The 7,537-nt window shown below is 50.8% G+C and overlaps 1 long non-coding RNA gene across 1 annotated transcript; it reads right to left on the minus strand.

Moving 5' to 3' along the window:
• Window positions 1–392: 392 nt before the first annotated feature.
• LOC120407269 lies at window positions 393–5,089 on the minus strand. Its single transcript, XR_005599873.1, has 4 exons — window positions 4,987–5,089; window positions 3,180–4,568; window positions 1,374–2,761; window positions 393–955 (listed from the first exon to the last, which is right to left on the minus strand). It is a non-coding gene; the product is annotated as an uncharacterized LOC120407269 (long non-coding RNA).
• Between the last annotated feature and the right edge of the window lie 2,448 nt (window positions 5,090–7,537).

The raw sequence follows: 7,537 nt of genomic DNA on the forward strand, positions 1-7,537 counted from the left end.
CCAAAGAGGAGAGACCATAACCTGAATTAAAGGAAGGTCCAGCTGTCAAAGTACCAAGGAGCTCGATATGTCCCATTTAAGAGTAACTTGTGACACAGACCCTAATTACAGAGCGGTCACGCTGACCCAGGGGGCAGAGCACGGCGTAAAGCCAAATGAGCAAGTGGGCAGAGACCCAGACCCTAGTTACAGGGCGGTCACAATGCTCAATTAAAGAAAGAGCTCAATGCCCCTCCACATTAAGGGGGAGGTGACTTGCACCCTGATTGCAGGGCAGTCACACTCACTAAGCAGCCAAAGGGCTTCGGAGATTCAAACCCTACTTACAGGAGGTCAAGCTGCCCATGTTACAGAAATGATTCTAATCCCCCAGATTTCAAAAGCCAGATGCAACCTGTCCCCTCATTACAGGGTGGTCTCTGGCATTAGCCAAAGAGGAGAGACCATAACCTGAATTACAGGAAGGTCCAGATGTCAAAGTACCAAAGAGCTCGATATGTCCCATTCTGGAGAGCCTTGTGACATGGACCCTAATTACAGGGTTGTCACGCTGACTAGTGGGGCAGAGCCTGGCGTAATGCCAAATGAGCAAGTCGGCAGAGACCCGCACCCTAGTTACAGGCGGTCACAATGCTCAATTAAAGAAAGAGCTCAATGCCCCTCCACATTAAGGGGGAGGTGACTGGCACCCTCATTACAGGGCAGTCACTCACACTAGCCAGATGACGGAGCAGAATGTCCAAAGGGGACAGACCGGGACCCAGCTTACAGGGCGGTCACGCTGCTCAAGGTATTAAAAGGCTCGAGATTCCCATACAGTCTAATTACATGACCTGAGGCTGATTTGAGGGAGGGTACTGTGCCCAGAGTTCCTTTCCTTTTCCTCCATCTTCTTTTCTCCTCTGTCTGTGGCATTCCTGACACTTCCTTCTTCTCCACTTCTGCTTCATGAGGCCTGAAACAGAGAGAGGGAGCACAAGGGGAGTGTAAGTGAGATCCCCTTTCGACAACGCCACGGAAACTCAATGTCAACTACTGATACAGTGTTCTTTTCCGCATCTGCAAAGAGTCTGGAGATTTAGGTCCAAGACAGTTCTTTGTGGTCCTCACAGACTTCCACAAGCATTTCCCCCTCCTCCCAAGCTGCACTAGCTGAGAAATGTCCTGGGCCCCTCCTCCTCTAAAGCCACAATCTCCACATTTCCCCTTGACAATTATTTCACCAGGCAGTCTCCTTAGCAAATCAAGAGGAAGTAAATAATGAAGGACAGGAAGGAATTAATTGACAAGTATACTTAAAGCAATGGGACAAGGTCTACTGCCTGGAATGACTTAGTCCAAATCGCCACAGGACACTCCCTTTCGCAACTTACCACCAATAGCATGTCAGGTCTCCAAGAGTCCAAGAAGGGAGGAGAAAGCAGCAGACTTGGCTGCAGAATTCCAGGCACGTTGCAAGCGCTGCTTAAAGGGCCGGTACTCTGGACACAGTCTCAGGGGGCACCATAAATAGTAGCTGATGAGACCTGTACCCTGTTTACAGGGTGCTCATTCGGGGCAGTGGCTGCATTTGGCCTAGTGCCAAGAGACTAGAGGGCAAAGACCCGATCCCTGATGACAGGGCGGTCCTTCGCAGCACGCTGTGAAGACAGCACGAGGCCAAGAGACCCAAAGGGCCTCGGAGACGCAAACCCTAGTTACAGGGAGGTCAAGCTGCCCATGTTACGGAAATGATTTTAATCCCCCAGATTTCAAAAGCGAGATGCAACCTGTCCCCTCATTACAGGGTGGTCGCTGGCATTAGCCAAAGAGGAGAGACCATAACCTGAATTAAAGGAAGGTCCAGCTGTCAAAGTACCAAGGAGCTCGATATGTCCCATTTAAGAGTAACTTGTGACACAGACCCTAATTACAGAGCGGTCACGCTGACCCAGGGGGCAGAGCACGGCGTAAAGCCAAATGAGCAAGTGGGCAGAGACCCAGACCCTAGTTACAGGGCGGTCACATTGCTCAGTTTAACAAAGAGCTCAATGCCCCCCCACATTTAGAGGGAGGTGACTTGCACCCTGATTGCAGGGCAGTCACACTCACTAAGCAGCCAAAGGGCTTCGGAGATTCAAACCCTACTTACAGGGAGGTCAAGCTGCCCATGTTACAGAAATGATTCTAATCCCCCAGATTTCAAAAGCAAGATGCAACCTGTCCCCTCATTACAGGGTGGTCACTGGCATTAGCCAAAGAGGAGAGACCATAACCTGAATTACAGGAAGGTCCAGCTGTCAAAGTACCAAAGAGCTCGATATGTCCCATTCTGGAGAGCCTTGTGACATGGACCCTAATTACAGGGTTGTCACGCTGACTAGTGGGGCAGAGCCTGGCGTAATGCCAAATGAGCAAGTCGGCAGAGACCCGCACCCTAGTTACAGGGCGGTCACAATGCTCAATTAAAGAAAGAGCTCAATGCCCCTCCACATTAAGGGGGAGGTGACTGGCACCCTCATTACAGGGCAGTCACTCACACTAGCCAGATGACGGAGCAGAATGTCCAAAGGGGACAGACCGGGACCCAGCTTACAGGGCGGTCACGCTGCTCAAGGTATTAAAAGGCTCGAGATTCCCATACAGTCTAATTACATGACCTGAGGCTGATTTGAGGGAGGGTACTGTGCCCAGAGTTCCTTTCCTTTTCCTCCATCTTCTTTTCTCCTCTGTCTGTGGCATTCCTGACACTTCCTTCTTCTCCACTTCTGCTTCATGAGGCCTGAAACAGAGAGAGGGAGCACAAGGGGAGTGTAAGTGAGATCCCCTTTCGACAACGCCACGGAAACTCAATGTCAACTACTGATACAGTGTTCTTTTCCGCATCTGCAAAGAGTCTGGAGATTTAGGTCCAAGACAGTTCTTTGTGGTCCTCACAGACTTCCACAAGCATTTCCCCCTCCTCCCAAGCTGCACTAGCTGAGAAATGTCCTGGGCCCCTCCTCCTCTAAAGCCACAATCTCCACATTTCCCCTTGACAATTATTTCACCAGGCAGTCTCCTTAGCAAATCAAGAGGAAGTAAATAATGAAGGACAGGAAGGAATTAATTGACAAGTATACTTAAAGCAATGGGACAAGGTCTACTGCCTGGAATGACTTAGTCCAAATCGCCACAGGACACTCCCTTTCGCAACTTACCACCAATAGCATGTCAGGTCTCCAAGAGTCCAAGAAGGGAGGAGAAAGCAGGAGACTTGGCTGCAGAATTCCAGGCACGTTGCAAGCGCTGCTTAAAGGGCCGGTACTCTGGACACAGTCTCAGGGGGCACCATAAATAGTAGCTGATGAGACCTGTACCCTGTTTACAGGGTGCTCATTCGGGGCAGTGGCTGCATTTGGCCTAGTGCCAAGAGACTAGAGGGCAAAGACCCGATCCCTGATGACAGGGCGGTCCTTCGCACGCTGTGAAGACAGCACGAGGCCAAGAGACCCAAAGGGCCTCGGAGACGCAAACCCTAGTTACAGGGAGGTCAAGCTGCCCATGTTACGGAAATGATTTTAATCCCCCAGATTTCAAAAGCGAGATGCAACCTGTCCCCTCATTACAGGGTGGTCGCTGGCATTAGCCAAAGAGGAGAGACCATAACCTGAATTAAAGGAAGGTCCAGCTGTCAAAGTACCAAGGAGCTCGATATGTCCCATTTAAGAGTAACTTGTGACACAGACCCTAATTACAGAGCGGTCACGCTGACCCAGGGGGCAGAGCACGGCGTAAAGCCAAATGAGCAAGTGGGCAGAGACCCAGACCCTAGTTACAGGGCGGTCACATTGCTCAGTTTAACAAAGAGCTCAATGCCCCCCCCCCCACATTTAGGGGGAGGTGACTTGCACCCTGATTGCAGGGCAGTCACACTCACTAAGCAGCCAAAGGGCTTCGGAGATTCAAACCCTACTTACAGGGAGGTCAAGCTGCCCATGTTACAGAAATGATTCTAATCCCCCAGATTTCAAAAGCAAGATGCAACCTGTCCCCTCATTACAGGGTGGTCGCTGGCATTAGCCAAAGAGGAGAGACCATAACCTGAATTACAGGAAGGTCCAGCTGTCAAAGTACCAAAGAGCTCGATATGTCCCATTCTGGAGAGCCTTGTGACATGGACCCTAATTACAGGGTTGTCACGCTGACTAGTGGGGCAGAGCCTGGCGTAATGCCAAATGAGCAAGTCGGCAGAGACCCGCACCCTAGTTACAGGGCGGTCACAATGCTCAATTAAAGAAAGAGCTCAATGCCCCTCCACATTAAGGGGGAGGTGACTGGCACCCTCATTACAGGGCAGTCACTCACACTAGCCAGATGACGGAGCAGAATGTCCAAAGGGGACAGACCGGGACCCAGCTTACAGGGCGGTCACGCTGCTCAAGGTATTAAAAGGCTCGAGATTCCCATACAGTCTAATTACATGACCTGAGGCTGATTTGAGGGAGGGTACTGTGCCCAGAGTTCCTTTCCTTTTCCTCCATCTTCTTTTCTCCTCTGTCTGTGGCATTCCTGACACTTCCTTCTTCTCCACTTCTGCTTCATGAGGCCTGAAACAGAGAGAGGGAGCACAAGGGGAGTGTAAGTGAGATCCCCTTTCGACAACGCCACGGAAACTCAATGTCAACTACTGATACAGTGTTCTTTTCCGCATCTGCAAAGAGTCTGGAGATTTAGGTCCAAGACAGTTCTTTGTGGTCCTCACAGACTTCCACAAGCATTTCCCCCTCCTCCCAAGCTGCACTAGCTGAGAAATGTCCTGGGCCCCTCCTCCTCTAAAGCCACAATCTCCACATTTCCCCTTGACAATTATTTCACCAGGCAGTCTCCTTAGCAAATCAAGAGGAAGTAAATAATGAAGGACAGGAAGGAATTAATTGACAAGTATACTTAAAGCAATGGGACAAGGTCTACTGCCTGGAATGACTTAGTCCAAATCGCCACAGGACACTCCCTTTCGCAACTTACCACCAATAGCATGTCAGGTCTCCAAGAGTCCAAGAAGGGAGGAGAAAGCAGCAGACTTGGCTGCAGAATTCCAGGCACGTTGCAAGCGCTGCTTAAAGGGCCGTACTCTGGACACAGTCTCAGGGGGCACCATAAATAGTAGCTGATGAGACCTGTACCCTGTTTACAGGGTGCTCATTCGGGGCAGTGGCTGCATTTGGCCTAGTGCCAAGAGACTAGAGGGCAAAGACCCGATCCCTGATGACAGGGCGGTCCTTCGCAGCACGCTGTGAAGACAGCACGAGGCCAAGAGACCCAAAGGGCCTCGGAGACGCAAACCCTAGTTACAGGGAGGTCAAGCTGCCCATGTTACAGAAATGATTTTAATCCCCCAGATTTCAAAAGCGAGATGCAACCTGTCCCTCATTACAGGGTGGTCGCTGGCATTAGCCAAAGAGGAGAGACCATAACCTGAATTAAAGGAAGGTCCAGCTGTCAAAGTACCAAGGAGCTCGATATGTCCCATTTAAGAGTAACTTGTGACACAGACCCTAATTACAGAGCGGTCACGCTGACCCAGGGGGCAGAGCACGGCGTAAAGCCAAATGAGCAAGTGGGCAGAGACCCAGACCCTAGTTACAGGGCGGTCACATTGCTCAGTTTAACAAAGAGCTCAATGCCCCCCCCCACATTTAGGGGGAGGTGACTTGCACCCTGATTGCAGGGCAGTCACACTCACTAAGCAGCCAAAGGGCTTCGGAGATTCAAACCCTACTTACAGGGAGGTCAAGCTGCCCATGTTACAGAAATGATTCTAATCCCCCAGATTTCAAAAGCAAGATGCAACCTGTCCCCTCATTACAGGGTGGTCGCTGGCATTAGCCAAAGAGGAGAGACCATAACCTGAATTACAGGAAGGTCCAGCTGTCAAAGTACCAAAGAGCTCGATATGTCCCATTCTGGAGAGCCTTGTGACATGGACCCTAATTACAGGGTTGTCACGCTGACTAGTGGGGCAGAGCCTGGCGTAATGCCAAATGAGCAAGTCGGCAGAGACCCGCACCCTAGTTACAGGGCGGTCACAATGCTCAATTAAAGAAAGAGCTCAATGCCCCTCCACATTAAGGGGGAGGTGACTGGCACCCTCATTACAGGGCAGTCACTCACACTAGCCAGATGACGGAGCAGAATGTCCAGAGGGGACAGACCGGGACCCAGCTTACAGGGCGGTCACACTGCTCAAGGTATTAAAAGGCTCGAGATTCCCATACAGTCTAATTACATGACCTGAGGCTGATTTGAGGGAGGGTACTGTGCCCAGAGTTCCTTTCCTTTTCCTCCATCTTCTTTTCTCCTCTGTCTGTGGCATTCCTGACACTTCCTTCTTCTCCACTTCTGCTTCATGAGGCCTGAAACAGAGAGAGGAGCACAAGGAGTGTAAGTGAGATCCCCTTTCGACAACGCCACGGAAACTCAATGTCAACTACTGATACAGTGTTCTTTTCCGCATCTGCAAAGAGTCTGGAGATTTAGGTCCAAGACAGTTCTTTGTGGTCCTCACAGACTTCCACAAGCATTTCCCCCTCCTCCCAAGCTGCACTAGCTGAGAAATGTCCTGGGCCCCTCCTCCTCTAAAGCCACAATCTCCACATTTCCCCTTGACAATTATTTCACCAGGCAGTCTCCTTAGCAAATCAAGAGGAAGTAAATAATGAAGGACAGGAAGGAATTAATTGACAAGTATACTTAAAGCAATGGGACAAGGTCTACTGCCTGGAATGACTTAGTCCAAATCGCCACAGGACACTCCCTTCGCAACTTACCACCAATAGCATGTCAGGTCTCCAAGAGTCCAAGAAGGGAGGAGAAAGCAGGAGACTTGGCTGCAGAATTCCAGGCACGTTGCAAGCGCTGCTTAAAGGGCCGGTACTCTGGACACAGTCTCAGGGGGCACCATAAATAGTAGCTGATGAGACCTGTACCCTGTTTACAGGGTGCTCATTCGGGGCAGTGGCTGCATTTGGCCTAGTGCCAAGAGACTAGAGGGCAAAGACCCGATCCCTGATGACAGGGCGGTCCTTCGCAGCACGCTGTGAAGACAGCACGAGGCCAAGAGACCCAAAGGGCCTCGGAGACGCAAACCCTAGTTACAGGGAGGTCAAGCTGCCCATGTTACGGAAATGATTTTAATCCCCCAGATTTCAAAAGCGAGATGCAACCTGTCCCCTCATTACAGGGTGGTCGCTGGCATTAGCCAAAGAGGAGAGACCATAACCTGAATTAAAGGAAGGTCCAGCTGTCAAAGTACCAAGGAGCTCGATATGTCCCATTTAAGAGTAACTTGTGACACAGACCCTAATTACAGAGCGGTCACGCTGACCCAGGGGGCAGAGCACGGCGTAAAGCCAAATGAGCAAGTGGGCAGAGACCCAGACCCTAGTTACAGGGCGGTCACATTGCTCAGTTTAACAAAGAGCTCAATGCCCCCCCCCCACATTTAGGGGGAGGTGACTTGCACCCTGATTGCAGGGCAGTCACACTCACTAAGCAGCCAAAGGGCTTCGGAGATTCA

Source organism: Mauremys reevesii, linkage group 6, assembly GCF_016161935.1.
Source record: "Mauremys reevesii isolate NIE-2019 linkage group 6, ASM1616193v1, whole genome shotgun sequence".
Taxonomy (NCBI): Eukaryota; Metazoa; Chordata; order Testudines; family Geoemydidae; genus Mauremys; species Mauremys reevesii.